Genomic DNA, 19324 nt, shown 5'->3' on the forward strand with positions numbered 1-19324 from the left:
GAACTACACCTACACCCACTTGAAATCCAGCCTGCCTAGCCATCTTATGAGCAGATTCACTTAGCAGAGTGAGTTTATTTTGAAAAGAAAAGCTGTGGCAGGAGAAGGAGTGATCCGCATCTCTCGTGCGTCACCACCTAATAAAACAATTGCTCAGGAAGTAGGCAACAGTTCCAAGTCATCATCCACCCAAGACAGGGTGAAATCACGTTGGTTTTATTCCAGTTAAGTGTCCAAGGCACCAGACTTGAGGACACTCTGCAAATGCAAGAGAAGGTACATCTCTTTGGCTTGCTCTTTGAAGATGAACTGTTGTGCAGCCAAAAAACCCCAAAACTCTGGGGAAGAAGGAGGAAAGCAAAGAAGTAGAATGATTTCTTCTAAAGGTACAGTTGAATTTAGGGCTTCAGGAGAAAAACGACAGAAAGCAAATACTCCCCTTGCCTCAATTGCCGCTGTCATCACTCACAGAATCACAGAGTGGTTGAGATTGAAAGGGACCTCTGCAGGTCATCTGGTCCAACCACCCTGCCCAAGCATGGCCACCCAGAGCCAGCTGCCCAGGAGCACGTCCAGACAGCTTTTGACACTCTCCAAAGATGGAAAGTCCACAACCTCTGGGGTCAACCTGCTCCAGTGCTCAGTCACCCTCAGAGAGAAAAAGTGTTTCCTGATGTTCAGAGGGAACATCCTGTGTCTCAGTTTGTGCCCAGTGCCTCTTGTCCTGTCACTGGGCAGCACCAGAGAGAGCCTGGCTCCGTTCTCTTTGCACTTGCCCTTCAGGTACTGATGAGATCCTCCTTGGGACTTCTCCCTGCTGAACAGTCCTAGCTCTCTCATAAGCCTTCCTCCACACGAGAAATGCTTCAGTCCCTTAATCACTGTTGTGGTTGCTCTTTGGACTCTTTCCAGTATGTCCATGTCTCTCTTGTACTGGGGAGTCCAGAACCAGATGCAGTACTCCAAGTGTGGTCTCACCAATGTTGAGCAGAGCGGAAGGATCACCTCCCTTGACTGGTTACACTCCTCCTAACACAGCCCAGGGTACCACTAGCTTTCTGTGCCACAAGCGCACATCGCTGGCTCACATTCTACCTGGTGCCCACTGGGACCGCCAGGGCCCTTTCTGCAAAGCTGCCCTCCAGCTGGTCAGGCTCCTGTCTGTATGGGTGCCTGGGGTTATTCCTCCCCAGGTGCAGGATTTGGTACTTCTCCTTGCTGAACTTCATGAGGTTCCTGGCAGCCCATTTCTCCAGCTTGCAGAGGTCCCTCTGGTTGGCAGCACGACCCTCTGGCACATCAGCCACTCCTCCCAGTTTTGTGTCCTCAGCAAACTGGCACAGGGTACACTCTGCTGTGACATCCAGATCATTAATGCAGATGATAAACAGGACTGGATCCAGCATGGACCCCTTGGGTACAACCCTTGTCACTGGCCTCCAGATAGACTTTGCACCACTGGTCACCATGATCTAGACCCATTTGTTCAGCCAGTTTTCAATCCAGCTCACCGTCTCATCATCAAGCCCACGCTTCACCAGCTTGTCTGCAACTACCCCTGTCTATCAAGCGGCCCAGCTCCTATACGAGGGCAGAACATGTTGCAACCCAGACTACTCATTTGGCTAGCAAGTAGGAGAGCCGCCTGTAGAAAACAGAGGTTTCAGATCCCCTTCAGCAGATGAGAGCCTAGGGCCCAATATTCCTCATTACTGGACAAGTAGGTCTAAATACCATGTTCATAAACAAAAGGTGGGCATTATACTGCTGCAGCTAGTTAGGGTGCCTATTTTATATTAGGCTTTCAGATTTATCTGAGGAGCTGCTGGAATTTCAGCTCCCCATGCAAACCTGTACGCCAGGAGGGCTCCAGGTGGGAGGCAAGTGCTACCTCCCCAGAACAGGTACACCAGCAGCTTTCAAATCCAACAAGGCATCTCCTGCTCCCACAGTTTCGGAAAATGCTGGGAAGCAGCTGTGCATCGGGTCACGGTTTGGGACAGAGATCTATAGGTAGGATACAGGCAGAAGGGGTTCTGTACTACGTTATGGTCCCTTCCACAATAACTGCTTGGTTTTGCTACAAACTAAAGTTTCACAATAATCTAAAAGAGAAAACCATAGTAAAAAAATGCTTTGTGCTCAGTCTCTACCAGAAGCTATCTGAAACATTATTTTCAATATGTCTCAGGAAGCATTTTAGAAACTTTGAGGCTATGACAGTGCAAAAGAGGAGAAAACATTATGAACAGGACATGAGATAAAGAAAAAGAAATGAGGGAGGAGTTTGCCTAGTGACACGCTCCTAAAATACAGCTGCAGCAAAATGTGCACCAACAAGAAACAAAGCAATTACAAAACCAGAATCTATTACTACTTCAATACCAGATTCTATTGCTATTTCAATAACCTAGGGTGTAAGTTCTTGTTCTCCAAGCACTAAAGATGAATTACACTACTGACAGCAATAAAAACAAAGAACTTTAAGCAATTGTTCCAAGTATTCTGCACTAATAGGTGCAGAATTAAAAGTAGATGCAGACTGAAAAATGTTTAGGTATTTATTTTTGAATTTCAGAATTAATACAACCCATAGCAATGTTAATGAGATACCGGAAGATCCACTCTGTTAAAGCTAAGAATATACTTCATAAACACTAAAGTGTGTCTTTCTTATTCAATTTTTTAAAATTTAAGAAAGATACCAAAGTAAAAAAAAATCAGTCCCAAAGTCATGACTACAAGCAAACTACATTCACTGCAAAAATAAAGAAAAATCATAATGATGACTCTAAAAAAAGCTTTGCCAGCTTTGTAGGAACACACACCAGTGATTGCTATACAGCTGTGGCAAACACTGACGTAGTCAGTCCACCATTAGCTAGGAGGCTACTAGTTGCAGAAAACCAACACGCTTCAATGATGATTATCAACATCAGCAAAACCAAGCAACATAACAAAGAGCACTAAAAGATGATGTTGCTAATCAAAACTATCTGTCAGAGGAGGAATGATAAGTCAAAGACAAATTATTAATGAGTTACAGATGCTACACTGGCATAAGCATTTTTTTTAAAACTTCAAAAAGTAAATAAATTTATTTGTCAAATAAAATGTTTTTGCAACAGCTCCATGAATATGGCTTTAATCTTGGAGGATATACTCACTCATGAGAATACCAAATCCTCTGTGTGGCATGTGAAGATAATCATATACATAATAGTTTACAGGAAAGAGCTTAAGGCACTTAATAAAGCTCTATTCTTTCTTTTCTGTAGACTTAACTGCTAGCATCATGTAATAAAATCTTACTGCATATTCTGTACTGTAAGGATTTCATTAAATAAAACAAATTGTTCAAAACACAAGCTTTCCACTTGTCTGCATCAACCACAGAATACAAGTTTTACATATTAAGGCTGTGACTAATTAAAGAATGTCCCCTAGTGTTTGATGTCTTCCTTAAATTCACCAAACATAGCTACACAATAACAAAAAAACAGTAGAAGTTGCCATAAGCTTAGATAACAGTATATCAAGAAACAACTGCTTCCAGACCATAAAAGCAGCAGCATGATTTCAAATACATGCAACTATATAAGAATCAGGCAAGAAGAGAAAAACACTGTCACCACAGAGCAGCTGTCAGTACTGAGCTTGATTACACTGCTCTAAGTGAAAAGTGCCAATAGCTTTTTCTGCTTTCTGGACTAGTCAGGAAAAAAAAAAATCAGCTAATACCAAGAACAAAATGAAGATAGATCATGGTTCTCCCCAGACAGGACATGCAAAGTCCTTTCCAGGCTAGGAAAGAATCAATTTACAAAACTTTCATAATAAAATTAACAGCCGCTTTTAACAGAAAATCTGGTGCAAAAAAAAGCAACCATGAGTTGACACGGACACTGACTTTATCTGGAAGCAGCTACCCTTCTTCTGGAAATTAAATTATTGCATAGATCTTTGCTGAGAGTTTGTGAGAAAAATCAAAAGACAGTACAGCCTTGGTCAAAGCACAGAACACTTCAAAGGGTGCAACAACTCTAGCAGGAAGATGAAGAACCATCTGCTATATAAAAAAGAAATAAAAAATAAAAAAAGGAAAAAGTGTACTACGTTTATCAAACACTCTCCCCTGTCTTTCTTTGCCTACAATTTGGCAAAGCTCTAACAGTTTCTGCTGACACTCTACATATGTTGGTTTGCTATTTTTGAGGGGACACAAGACAGAAGAGGCTGCATTTCAGCCAAAATACTTCAGTATTTCCAACAATAACAAAAGCATTTTTTTTCACCATATTCCTTTGACTAGCTCCAGCAATCCCACACTTTTTTAGCAAGGAATTAGAACTCAAAAGCATTGGAAAATCACAAAAAGCCTTTTTTAATTACAATTGTGCCAAAAATACTACATACCACTGCATATCCCACCACAGCAGGGCACAGTGCTAAAAGATAAAGCATGGTAAATCTGGCTGCGATACCAAGTCACATGCCTTTGAAAAATTCCGGTTCTACGTGCTCACCAGAAAGCTCAAACAGCCAAAGATCCCATCCACTGCAAGTAAGCATCCCTCGTCCTGTACACACACCTATGTTTTCCCCCTCTTCTAGTGCTCCTCTGGTGCTCATCACACAGTGAGTCACTTACACTTGCTAAAATAGCAGAAAACTAATCAAAAAATGTATCTGTGCTACGTCAGCAAACGTAAGCAACCTGCTACCATGATTAGACAGGCATCTATGTTGCTGAAAAAGAGGAGAGGACTGGGGAGAGAGACCTCCACATTTCTTCCCAGGTGTGAGCTGTTAATCTGGTTTAGTCCTGATGCTGTCTTACATCTCCTTCCACTTTCTCCAATACCAATTAGCAGCCGGTTATTTGACATGCCAGCTGCTAGTTACTACATGTCAGAGACCATGGCAGTGACTCAGCAGGTTACAACCCTGCTCACGTCTTACGTGGCTGTCACCATACTGGTATGTGACTAAGTAGCTCTTTGGCTGTTTACTTAAGAGATAGCACATGTAAAAGTGATGAAAGAACATTCCTGAGTGAAAATCGCATCATAAATTCAGAAGTGCTTCACTTAAAGATACCTGTAAAAGCTAAATTCTGATGACTAAACAAATAGCATGAACAGAACCGTCTTCTCCAACTATTTAAAAAACAGATTCTCCAAAGCCAGATTTCTTGCAGGAAGGGGCAATCTCAATGAAGGTCTCATTAAATAAATAAAAAATTGTGTAACATAGTTGATGAAAGAAGGCTTTCTCAATACCAAAACCTCTGGATTTCTATTTTCATTTTGAAATTTAAGTCGTTTGGAAGAAATCTGGTTTGAAAATTTAAAAAAGTCAGAGGAAGAAATTACCCTTAGTAACTTTTCCCCATACTCTATTTAGGACTATGTCTTCATCACCCTTCTCCCCCTATTTCGGGACAGGAATCTTCTTCCATTCAGATCCAATTCTAAGCTTGTTTTTAACTACACAGACACATACTTCTGCATGCAGCATAGCTGCCACACCATGAATAATGACCATGGTACCTCTATAAACAGAAAGGCAGTATGCCTTTAGCCTATGTAAAATATAGGCCCAGTCATCTTGAAGAATTTCTTACGTCTTTGCTGGAACCTGACAGGACATCCTTTCCTACTAGGTCGGACACTCTTTTAACAACTATGAAAGAGGAAAGAAGCTGAATAGCGATTGCTGTCTTTTATTTAGTCTTCAGCAGCAAGTGCTACAGCTCCACCATGCCAGCAACCATGTGAAGGGACAGACCTCGCCCTACACAAGATCAGCCAGTGACAAATGCCAGGAGCCTGAGCATGGGCCACCCAACTGCAATGTTATGCACAGATGCATTTGGAGAAGCCGTAACCATCAGTTTTCAGAACTCCAAGGTTCAAATCTGTCAGCATTTACACAAATCCTAGAGGGAAAGAGGACATCTCAGGCAAACGATCCAAACATAAACTTCAGTGTCCTTCCTAGGTAATACAGTGTAGAAGCATCGACTTCCAGGATCGGTCAGGATTCCACCAAGGGCGAGTACTGGTGAGCATCAGAAGAGGAAAACAGGTTCTTCTACATAGGTCAGAGAAGAGAATGACATGTAAACATACTGGAGGAAGCAGTAAAAGTGAGGGACAGCTAATGGCTTTTCCCAACTCTCTAATCCCTATAAATCATGCACTGACAAGCTCATCCACAGGGAAAATGACAGACATTGTAGTGAAAGATCCTGAGCACACTGGTTTCATAATCCACAGTTCTTAACTGAGTTAAAAATTGTCAGCTGACCCTCAGACCAGGATGAGTAAGATTCAAAATTTTAACATTTAAATAGAAACTGATTTACACAGGACTTCGGCACATTTTCTTCTAAAAAATAAACCTATTTAAACTTGAAATCATGATAGCCTACCTTAAAACACAGTACTATCATAATCTAGTAAAATCACTTAAAACAAACAAATTCAAGCAATACGTATTTATTGAGAAAACAGAAACCACTAAGCTTACAGACATATCTGAAGGAGGAGTGTGGAGCAGAGCCCCTTTGAAACACTGCGACAACTTCTGACTGCAAGAATTGTTCTAAAAATGCCAGAGCGGGCAAAAAAGGAATAGAAACAAAGGCTGTATTCATCCCATTCAAAGACTTGTTAATTTAAAAGCTGCAAATCAACTGGAAACTGAAAAAGCAGGAAAGTCGTTTTCCTCTTTTAGTCTCTAAATTTAAAAAAAGGCACAAAAGGATAAGATACTTTTGTTCTAGAATCCTGAAGCACATAGTGACCAGGAAAGGTCAGTTCAGTTAATAACTGCTGATAACTGTTCTTTTGTTTAGTATATCCTAGAGTCACAGAGGCAAAGTGTTTTGATAAACCCTTTCTTTTGTTACAAAACAATTTTTAACAGCATATTGCATATTTACACTTTTTAATACAAAATGCTGTACATTGTATTTAAATTCCAATTTTAACCTAAATGTAGCTTGATACTAATCCAGAAAAATAATTAATCCATATCTAGTAAATAGAATATAATTCATTATTCTCTAAACAAGCATAACAAGTAAGCCTCTAAACACATCTTAAGGTATAAAATGCTCAGCTAGTTAAAAAAGCTGCAAAACAAATATTTGTTAATTAATATACTATACCTCATGATAAAAACTTAATTTTTAGGGAAAAAGTTTAAAGCTACAAACACAAAAGAAGACTTAATCTCTTTAATTTTACGTATTGGTCACTTTTTTCACTTTAATGACATGATTAGATCTGATTTGATAATGCTCACTGAAAGAAAGGCCAGGCCATCAATACCACTAGAACAGAATGCTGGTGATACCACCAGAGAGAACTGCAGCTCTCACAGTGGCATTGTCCTTCCTTGTTCTTTTTCCACCAAGTAAGAAAAAATAGTCAAGCTAGGGCTTAAACAGGCTTCATGTACAGGTCTGGTCTTGGAGATTTCTTCTTAGGCTCAGTGTTTGAGAGACTACAGTCTATTTTGGCTACAAGAGTCTACTCTGAGAGATGACTCTGTCAGACATTTTCAGTTAGCAAGACATTATTAGATAGGACAGTTGCCTTTGTGCCCCTTCCTAGAGCACAGTCACCCAAACAACGGTGGAAAATAAGATGCCTCTGCCACAGTAAGCAACTAGGTGAGAAGAATGGATGGTCAGGACAGGAAGATCCATGCACTTCAGCTTTAAGATTGAACTCGCATCAAGTGAGTGGCCAGATCCAAATCTCTTACAGTTGCCAGATTTGAGTGGTTTTAACCTGAAATTTGTATAGAATATACACTTGTCAGAAAATCAAAAGACTTTCTGTACTACTTCAAGCATTAGTTCACCTTGTCCAGCCTGGCCTCTTAAACTAATACAAATTTCAGATGTTCCAGAGTAAAACAAGTGTCCACTTGAATAATGTTAGCAAACTGTGTTTTGCAAGAAAGCAAATAAAAACTTTCCTGGACTGTTCAGGGAATCAGCTACAGCCCCAAAACACAGGATATTATAACACCTGTCCTACTCCAGTGCTGCAAGTGTTACAAAAATGCAGAGAATCCTTTGGTCCCACAGACATGAGAAGGCAAGAGAGCAAAATGAGCTCAAAACCTCACTTTCACATTCTATCACTCAGAAAAGATTACTGTGACCCCACAACTTACCTGTACACATAATACACCATTCTAAAATAGAGATTTAATCACATATTCTAGAAAACATCATAAACTCAGACTCGTTACAGACTCAGCCAATGATGAGTTTTGCATTTACGTTATTGTTGCATTACTTATTCTTGGTTTTAGGAGTTAATTTGGAATAAGGACAATACCTACACACCATTGCATCTCCTATCTTTTTCATAGAGATTAAGAAGCTTGCTTACACTCCTACTACCAAATACCCTCCTCCACATTCATCTCAACCTTATATAAACGTAAAAAGCACCCCTTAAGTCCTTTTTAAAAGGTTTGTTTTCCATTTCCTTTGGTTGTTTCTTTATATTCTCTTTTGAAGTTTCTCCAGTATTTCATGCTCTTCCTGAACTGCAGACACATCTGAGTAATCAGAGATGGATTTACTGAAGTGAGCTACAGTCTCCATTGCACTAATGCAGCGAATGTCTAACATGACAGAGAAGCACTGCACAGCTAACCTTCACCAATTCCTCACCACATTTCACTGCTCACGTACCTTGCTAGAAGAACATAAGATCACTACCAGCCACTTACATGCTATTCCTATTACTGTACATCTAAGCAAAATATTATCCCCTTTTTCCCCAACAGAGGACACAGTTGTCTAAAACTGTCTGTACGTTACTACTTTCCAAGAGTTTTTTCGTTCTGTTCAGCATCCTCCAAATTCCTTGATCTCATATATACTTATCTTGGTGTTGACCTGCATAAGACAACTGCCATATCACCCTGCCAATAAAGATCATCTCATAAAGGTTACACGTCTTGTTTTTCTTTTGTTTACTACCTATACTGTAAAAGCCACCAACAATATTTTTGTATTTTAGTTAAAACTGCTAGCTGAAACTTGGACTGGTAGTGTGAAACCAGGCTCCATTTTTTAATCGAAAATATTCCCTACAAACACTAAATAATGCAAAAAATTACCAGACCTACATGATTATTCTAGAAAAATCAAGATATTTAACATTCAATACTGCAACCTCTATGATATAAGCCCGAAGGGGTTTTTTTTCCTGTTTTTAACCCTTTTGAGGCCTGTTTTGTTACTGATTAGCCTCTATCTGACAGAAAAATCCAAACTGACCATTCTGTTCTTTTGCCCAATACTTGAAGCTTTCTTCCAGCATGAAAACATTCATTTGCCCAGTGTCTTAATTCACAGATCGGGTCTAGGAGTTGGATTTCAACTATTTTGAACAACCATCTCCAAAAGACAACAGTCACATAGTTCATTACAGACAAGAAGTTTGGCACAACTTCCCCAATTTAAGCCTGAGAGCGTGTAGGTGATACTCAGGACGGATGTACGCACAAGCACAATACAAAGTCATTTGTTCCCAGAAGGCAGAAACTGTGCAAGCACAGAAGCAGCATGGGTCCAGGGTATTTAAATCTGATATTCCACACTGAGAAAATTTCAGCAGCCAGCAGTTAGGAAAGAGCTTTTACTGCGTTTGATGACTGCATGATGATTGCAAAGGTTTTGAGAACTAACTCTTACCATTGCACAAAGAAAACTGCTGCCAAGTGTCTGTATCGCATTCTTCCCAAAAAGAGACCAACACAGACAGCTAAATAGGAAGTTTCAAGTCCTGCTGTCTCACGGATTTCAAAGAAAGAAACTGAAAGGAGTCCCTTGGCCCAGAGAGGCAGACAAGCACACGCTGCCTCAAGGCCGGGACGAACATCTGGAGAGATGTGCAGGCAAGCTCACATCACCGCTGGTAAAGATACACCCCACGAACAGCAGAACCTCACCTTTTCCCACGCCTCACATGAACGAAAACGAGCAGAGGGGCCTCTACTGAAAAAAAAATAAATCTTCTCACTCACCCCGGCTGCAGAACGGGCGCTTCGCCTGGCAGGGTCCCCCGCCTCCCCGCGACGGGATGGCACCCGGTAGGAAGTTACCACGCTCAGCACAAGTAACGCTTTTTCCCGTAATTCCGAAAGGCAGAAACCACCGCCCCCGGCCCAGCGACGCGCGGGGAGCCGCGTCAGGCGCGCACACACACACAGACACAGACCCCCGGCGCTGGGCCCCGCCGCCCGCGGGAAACGCTGCCCGCAGGGCGGAGACGCCGCCGCAGGCCTTGCCCGGGGTGCATGCCCCGCCCTGCCCGGCCCTCCCCTCCCCGGCTGCCGGTCGCGGGACCCCGGGCTCACCCGCCCCCTGCTCGGCCGGCGCCCGCGGAACCGCGGGGCGAGGCCTCCAACGCCCTAGCCCGCCGGCCCCTCACGCAGCCCCCCGCACACCTTCCCGTCCGTCGGCCCCTCACGCAGCCCCCCGCACACCTCCCCGCCCGCCGGCCCCTCACACGGCCCCCGGCGGCGGCCGGGCGGGGCGAGGCGGTGCTGCCCCCCCCTCAGGACTGACCCCAGCCCGCGGCGGGCAGCCGGGGTGCGCGAGCAGGGTCCCCGCGGCCCTCCCCCGGGCGTGAGGCAGGCGGCCGTGCGGCGGTGCAGGCAGCAGCGGCGGGAGGCGGGAGAGCCAGTTCTTCAGCCTGCACCAGCAGGCACAGCGGGACGGGCGCGCTGGGTAACACCATCGCCGCCGAGCGCTCCCGCCAACGCACCTCGGGTGTCACCGAGGGCACCGGCCCTGCGAGGGAAACAGCCCAAGTTACGACCCCTCTTAAAGCGAATAAATGTATTCCAGTTAATGACTTGGAAGAAAACTGCACCCATCAGCAATGTCAGAAGGAAGAAAAGGGAGGGGAAGGAATACTGCAGGTGAGAGGGACACTGGGAAGTCAGCAAATGGAAATCTGCAGTCCCCAGTAATGTGCCTCTCACAGCAGGTTAGCATGTATACCAGTATTTTGACAACTTCCCTTTATTTTACTACCTGGTAATACATAAAACAGAAATGTGATTCAACAGACCCAACCTGTAACCTAAACTCGCTTTGACATACCAGATTTTATTTTTTTTACTGAGCAAAAGGGCAGGACTAGTCCCTTTTTTTCTTTAAATTATTTGGGCTTGTGTTCTGGACTTGGTCTAACAGCTTCCTGTGCTGAGAGATTGACACATTGATTTTATTGATGCACTGAAAGATGGCTGCTCAAGCTTTCAGAGCGATGAAAAGCTGCACCAGACCTAACAAAATAGTTAAGCAAGTGCTTCACTTTTAAAAGCCTTGAGTCATCCTTCTGACTGCCTCAGAGCTACTTACATGCTTAAATTAAAGCTCCCATAGTCTTAAACGTTTTGGTGTGGACTGGGCACTTAAGAGACTCTAGGATGCAGAGAGCACTTAAACGGCAGTAACTGTTCCAGCCACCAGCATCTGCAATGATTGAACAGTAAAGGGAAAAAACACCTTAAAAAAGTGATGTGATTTACTAAAAGTGATTTGTCACGGAAGAAAGGAAACCTTCAGAGCATAACAGAAATCATGCCAGAAATGTGTTTTCATATCCCCACTTACAGAGCTTTTATCCAGTTTGCACATGAATGGTCTAAGAACAAGCTCTTGTGTCCCGAGGGTGGGAGGAAAGCGAAGCTCCTATTCCTGAAACACAGCAGAAGAAAGCCGCTTCAAAAGGAAGACTCACCGTTTTCAGTGCCCACTCCCCTCTACCAGTGTGCTTTTGGCGGGTGATTGAGGGGTGGCTGCTCGAGGGACCGGCTGATCCCAGATGCTACCCCTTCCTGAGGGGAGGCACTTGACTGTCCCTCTTGGCAGGATGAGAAGGATACTGCAGAACTACCGCTAAAAATCTGACCCTCATTGCACATGTTTGTTACCTTACAGTAGCTCAGTCTTGAAAAGCGTATTTATCTTCTGTATTACATATGACCACACCCTTATAAAGTTACTAATCACTGTATTATTACAGTGAGCCAAATTAACACTTTGGCACAGAACAGATAATTGTGCAGTCAAGTGGCAAAATGATGTGATTTTTCACTGGTCAGTCTGCAAATTGACCTTGCGGCATTTAATTGTGCAATCTTGATGTAAGCAGGTTTGATGGAAAACATATACAGAATTTTACTTCAAGAAGTGACAAAGTAGGATTTAACCATGAAATAGTTGAAGAACCAGTGATATATTAAGGAAAGTGGGGACAGACACACACACACCAACAACTACTTAAACACAGCTGAACATCCTTGTCAACACAATCATCAGTGAACTGAAGGCTGAAATTAGTGAAATCGGTGAGATCGATACAAATGGGCAAAACAGTAATGACCAGGAGAAGCAAACTGGCCACGTCCACGTTAACCATTTCACCAACATCCAGAAAAGCCGTTGCTCATTGCTGTTCGCAAGGAAGAAGTCAAGATGCACATGGCAGTGACATATTGAGAAGGTAGCATTGCCTGAGGTACTCTGATAAACTTGCTACCTTGCCTCACAAATGTCTAGCCAAAGCAAGATCAAACCTAACTCTCTTCTTAAGTCTGCCCTTTCCATCTATTCCCACACTGCCTATGGCTTTACAAGCCATACAGGTTCCCCAGTCCTTATAGCAAGACTTTTTTTTCCCTATCCTGCTACACAGGCTTCAGTCAGACCTTGATGAGCCATTCTCTTGAAAACCAGGCACTTTTCCCACACTTGATGCAAAGTATTGACTAATTCAAATACCAAAGCCATAACTTTACTTTCCTATAAACTTGTAATCATGATGTAATTGTGAAAGGAAGCAGAAAAACATCACATCTTTGGCTGCTAAACCAAAGACTCTTATACTGAGTCTTTTTTCTTTACAGTCTCAAGTCAGCTTTAATGCTAATGTTAATATAGCCTGCAAGACTTAATTGAGATTTCAACTTATTTTTACAAAAGCTCAAAGATAGCCATGCCATTTTTGTGTGCAGATTTTATAGCTATAAAGAGGACAAACATAAAAGCAGTCTAACTTTGTATTTCATTTTTATTTAACTATTTTAATTATTTGTATAGAAACATAGCTCAAATGTTGCGTATCTTACATTTTTAACTACTGAAAGGACAGCAGCACATCTTTGGGGAAAAAAAAAAAAAAGGCTTTCCTAATATACACAACAGCAAGTAAAATTGATAGTTTGTATTCACATTTGGAAATCCTAACTGCTTCAGAACCTACAGCTTCCCTGCACAGTAGCATTAAAATTGCTATGACTTCATATTTGGCATGTTAATGTCATAGGAGATGAGTAGCATGTTTTTAAAGTTACATTGCAAACTGAGCCACGTTCTGACTGCTTTACAAGATCACCAAATACATGAAGTTGTATAGTTATACCATACAATGGAAACTATCATTGTAAGAATATTTTTTTCCCCCATCAGCACCAGAACAAAACTTTCTTCTGTATATGAAGATGCACTGTTTTCAATTTATAAAAGGTAACAGACCACAGCAATGCCAGCCAATAGAAGCTGGCACTGCCCCAGTCCCTCCTTTACCTCATTGACATCCCTGACTTGTCTCTTACGCCAATACTTGCGCTCAAAAGACTCTGTATAAGCTAACTCTGCCCCACATCACTTGTTAGGTTGATTTTCTCCTGGGCCAATGACCTGAACCACCTCATCCCCTTAGATGTAAAGAGGAGGGGCTGGCTACTGCCTTTCATAGACTTAAAACCACTACTGAACCACACACAAATAAAAACTACAAGTGTCCTCTACTCCCTACTGATTTAGTTTCTGTGGGGGGAAAATCCAGTGAAAACAGTCAGATTCTGTATCAATTTCTGAGTATATGCAACTCTTTTTCAGTAAATGACTTGTCATAAATGTACTAGCATCAACCTCCATGCAGGGCTGCATGTAAGGAGTGAAAAATTAACTATGTCCACTTAAATTTCATTTTAGGGTAACATTAAAATTTCACAACAGCAGCACCCTCAAAACCATGCTCTTAAATTACTGATTTATGACTATAGCCTTAGTTTCAATGGAATACATCAGCCAAGCTTATGACCACCTTATCACTGAGTAAGCAACAATAACGTGGAAAAACTTTATCAGTTTAGTTCAACGTAGTTTTAGAGGCAGACCTACAAACTGTTAAGCCTAACAGAAGGGGTAGTAAATGTGCCAACTGCTATGCTGTGCAGTGAGCAACTGCCCACATTTAATCAAGGCAGGTTTTAACGGCGAAGTGGAATTATTTGTGAACCTTCTTAATCTCTGTTCTAGACAAAATTTATCCCTCAAGAAAAGAATCAGGTGTTTTCCTAAGCAGGCCACAAAGCCGTTATCCATTTCAGAACAGAGAACTATGCAATACTTCCTTCCCGTCACATCTTCCTTCACAGTATTGCGACACCGTAACATCATTGTAATTGCAATGCTGGCAAAGAAGGGACACTTTCTCCCCAGAGTGCTGCCTTTGGAGGGTTACTACAGAAATTTTTAAAACATTTCATCCTATGGTAATTCAAGCTTCCCAAACCTTTTACTACAGTTACAAAGGCAGAGAAATGTAATTAAACCCATCCACACAAACAGACTAAGGGAATTAATGAAAATCCCATGTGGCTTTAACAGCAGGACTAAAAGATGCCATTTCCTCAAATTTCCCCTCCCAAGACCACACTGAGTACAGACTCCCAATGACAATCACAACCAGCATGAGTTACTCCTGAGACAGAGCCACTACACGGGGAGAGTCGCAGTAGTTTATAACAAAAACTGCCTGCTTCAAAAGCTAGTTTCTCAGAAGCATACATTTTAACAAAGACAAAAAAAAAAAAAAAAAAAAAAGAGAAAAAGGCTACATCACTGAGAATGGCTTCTGCTACAGATACTCCTCTTTTCCCCTACACGCGCTCAGCTTTGAAGAGATTCATGTTATTTCTGGAGCCAGCATCTTTCCAAGGCGATATGCCCAACAGCACCGCACTTCTCCATATTAAAGGGCAGGAAGCCCTTCATCACACAGGTGATATACAGAAAACTTCCAAGAGCCAAAATAGCTTCTTCAAAGGCAAACTCTGTCCGTTACCAGATTTGCAAACTCTTGCATCTCTGCTAAGCAAAGCTTCTGGCTGAGCTGGCCCTGAGAAGACATCTGGGCTGCTACTTCTGAGCTTTTCATCTTGCAAAGATGCGGCTCCTTCCCCACCCTACGCCATCCCAGGCTGGGTGTACTCTGCAGTGGCAGGGTTTGGGTCCCGGGGGACTGCAGGGGTGAGGAGAGGCATGGGCTGCCCTGTGCCAGACCCAGCGAGTTCCAGCCACCCCAGCGTGCTGAGCCCCTCGGCAAGCTGGTGCTGCCTCAGGGAAGATGTGCTTAAGCAAGGGCAAAACCACCAGGCAGGCAGAGGAAGAGGGAACAAAAAGTAGCAACAAGCAGCAAAGGGAAAGCCTGGGCCACAGGACAAGGAGCTCCGTGGCAGAGCAGGTGTTTCCTGCAGCCTGCCGAGGACCCACACCAGAGCAGATTGTCTCTGCAGCCTGTGGGGGACCTGGACCACAGCAAAGGAAAGGTGGAGGACGGAGGGAGCAGACCGAAACCCCTCCATACTGACCACAACCTCCTCCCCCTCACATCCCTCGCTGCCACTCTAAACAGAGTGAGGGTAACCTGTGCTGACAGCAAGGGAGAAAGAAGTCCCTGGAGTAAAGTTGAGCTTGGAAAAGGGGGACAAGAAGTGTTTTCCCTCTGTTTCACTGTTTGTCTTTTTGGTTGCTTGATTCTGATCTGAATCGGTAATTAGAGAGAGATATCTATTAATTTGCAATGAAGTTAATTTTTCCCAAGTCAAGTCCATTTTGCCTGCAATGGGAATTGGTAAGCAATCTGTCTCTATCGTGACAAGCTTTCTTGTTCCTGCTCCTCCTTATTCTTACCCACTGAGATGGAGCAGCAGAGAGTAAGTGAGCAGCTGGGCAGAAGTCTGGCTGTTAGCCTGGGCCAACACACCACAATCGTATCCACCTACTTTCTGCTGCCTCTCAAGTCAACTGGATGACATATGCTGATAAAAGTGAGGGCACTTCAGACATGAAGCTTGTTGCCAATCCTGAAACCACCTTGTCTGTACAGAAAAATTCACAGGAGGTTCAGCTATCACCCCCTTGCACTGAAGGACCCGCACCCAGAAAGCAAGCTAGGGGTAAGCTGGTACAGTCAAGCAGCAGGCCACCAAGAAGTTCAGACAGAAGTATGGGGGGGACAGCCCATCACTGCAAATCTAGTGATCTGTGGGGCGCAGTGGAGGCCACACAGCCAGAGGTTGCTTCAGATAAAGAACAGATGGCCCCCTTGAGCACATACCAAGATGCCGGCGCTGGAGGAGTGTTGAACCGCTTCTGACAACACAACATTTCATGACAAGAGCCAATCGACACATATTAATTGACTGAGTCTCACCCTGCCAGAAGATTTTCAAGCGTATAAAAATTGGCACTTGAAAACTCTCTTTGGGAGGAGGAGCCAAGCAAGAACCTCACCTGATGGACAGGTCGACTGGCCTGAATCTCTCTTCCACCCCCAAGGAGGGACACCTTTTTGGTAAGAGTCACGCCTCTGACTTTGTCAGACATATCCCCGGAAACACATTGTTAACTGAAGCACTAAACCATTACCTTGAGCTCAACTTTTGTAGACAGCACATTTATCAATGGCGATCCCAAATCTGTGATACCTGTCACTTGAATAAATTACCTGTGGTTTCAACTTTGCAGAACTGTTTCAGTGAAAGTCCTTGGAAGGGCTTTGACAGGCAAGCTGAATCTGTTAAGTGGCTACACACTTAACCCTTTAGACATCAACTGTTGGTCAAGTCTGGGACTAGGAGTAGATCCAGCCGCACCTAGACTCTTCTCAGCGAGTTTAGAATGCAAGAGGGTCTGCTCTGAACCTCGTGTCTCAACAGGAGGGCTTTCCTTTTGCCGCTTATCAGACTCCTTTACCACGCAACAGCCATGAACTCCATTTACTGGCAATGACATTTTAGTTCACTGAGGGTTCTACCTAGAACAATCGGAGGGACTGCAGACTGTCAGTCTCCAGCCGAGCAGCTTGGGACCAGCCACCGTTACAGCTATAAACTTTCTTCTGAACTGCGCTGGCACCGTTATGAAGCGCTTTGTGAAACTCTAGAGTGGAAAACATTAAGAGGTAAACCACTTCACTGATGAATCTCTAACACTGCAAATCTGAGATAAATCTTGGTGACTGAAGATTAAGACATGGAAGTAAAATTGCTCTTTATAAAAATAAACAAACACCCCTAACAGAGAGATGGGAGTTACAGAAGCAAGCAAAACCAACCTGAATCTGAGACTGTGCACGGACTTGCTAAGCCACATTTCTGGAACAGGACAGTTCAGGAAATATGTCTCATAGAAATTACTCATTTCCAGGTCTCTGAAATTCTCAAAGGATCCACAGAATTATCTGAGCTCCTCCCTCCCTATCTGAATACCCACAATAGTACCTCCCAAGGAGTCAGGACAAATAGCTACTTGGTGAGACTAGGCATTTTTGTTGCTGTGGTCTGAGGTGAGGTTCTTTGACATGACTTATCAGATGTCTTATGAAGGGCTTATTAACACTTAGCTAGGACTAACACGCTACCAGTTATCTACACCTTCCAATAAGTAATTGCTTCGCATTAAGTTGTATATACTGTACTTGCAGTTCTGCTGCACAAGAAAAATTCCCGAGGAAAAGTGGTTCAGTCAGGGTGGGTTACACACTCACCGTTCTGGACAGTAGACGTGAATAAAGCAAGTGTGTTCAATCCTGGAAGTGACCTCTCAAGTTCGAGCAGACCAGCTGCTACAAAAAAGCTTATAGTGCATGCTCAGCAATTCATTCATTTTGGTGAAGAATTATACCTTTTACGTACTACATCTGAGAATGCTGCATATGACCTCAAAATACAGAATCTCGTAAGGAAAAACACATTTTTCCTTTAATACAGTTTATGACTGGCATATTTAGACTAAGAAGCCCATGGAAAAGAGCTGCATGAGTAGTTTGAGTTTCAAGTGATACACAATACGATAATGGTCTCAAACGGAGAAAAACAGCATTTTGAAGTGGGGGGAGCAGAGGAGGCAAGTTGATTGGATTTTTTATCAAGATAAAGAATTACTGGTAAGTCTCTTGCCTGTTTTCACCTCCCTGCTACTAGTGACACAAGGGAAGTACACCAAAAGGCAAACACTGAGTTAACTTCTTTCCGTTCAAACTTCATTCATCTTTCAAGGGGGGTGGAGGGGGTTGGGGAATCTTTGCAAGCAACCATTCCATCTCCTACGATATGTCCACGTTTCACTTTGAACAGTGAAGGAAAGGCAAAACATAGCATTCTTTAAAGTTCTGAGCTATTTAGTAAAGATTAGATATTGAAACCTATTTTAGCTGACTCAGTCAAACAAGGAGGGAAAGACAACAGTGCGAGGAAATCCTGCTTGATAGTATTACACTACAGTATTGATGACAAGCTAGGACACTAAAATTAGTGAACTACAGCCAAGGCAACAGGCACATCTATGTCAAGTTCCAAAGAAAATATTATTCTTCATTTATATATGGAGTCAGGCTCTGACAGATGAGTTTGACTTCCACAATTATTTAGAAGCATAAAGAGGAAGACAGGTATTTTCAGTAGTGTTTTACTCCCAAATAATTTGTCCAGTCAGCTCAGAACAAAGAGCTGACTCCTTAGTCTTGAACACAAAGTAGTTTCTGTAAGGATACTTCCTCATCATATTTTCACTTCTGCTTAATAAAAAGAAATAAAAGCCAAACTCACTACACTCAGAGGTGCCATAAACTATTCTTTATAGCTACTTCAAAGAAAATAAACAGCATAAAATGAAAAACACTTAATACGTGTATTTCAAGCACTACTGAACTATAGCCTAGAATTAGTCCCACTTGATTCTCACATTTTCCTTAATTACAAAAAAATACAAAGATCAGATAAATTTGAAGAGAATGCGCTTAGATGTCAGACTCCCATGTCCTTAGTCCACACTCCATCGGCACGTAATTTCTTCTGCTGTTGCTTGTTAAATCCAGTTGGCAGACAGTCACAAGTGGTGTTCCCCAGGGCTCAGTATTGGGGCCACTTCTGTTTAACAACTTCATCAATGATCTGGATGAGGGGTTCGAGTGATCCCCCA

The 19324-nt window shown here is 42.8% G+C and overlaps 1 protein-coding gene across 1 annotated transcript in view; it reads right to left on the reverse strand.

Moving 5' to 3' along the window:
* IL31RA (interleukin 31 receptor A) overlaps nucleotides 1-10293 on the reverse strand; it is a 39499-nt gene extending 29206 nt beyond the window's left edge. The window contains exon 1 of the mRNA XM_075411358.1: nucleotides 10066-10293. The gene's annotated coding sequence lies outside the window, so the exon portion shown is untranslated. The remainder of the gene's footprint in view (nucleotides 1-10065) is intronic.
* Nucleotides 10294-19324: the final 9031 nt, after the last annotated feature.

Source organism: Opisthocomus hoazin, chromosome Z, assembly GCF_030867145.1.
Source record: "Opisthocomus hoazin isolate bOpiHoa1 chromosome Z, bOpiHoa1.hap1, whole genome shotgun sequence".
NCBI lineage: Eukaryota > Metazoa > Chordata > Aves > Opisthocomiformes > Opisthocomidae > Opisthocomus > Opisthocomus hoazin.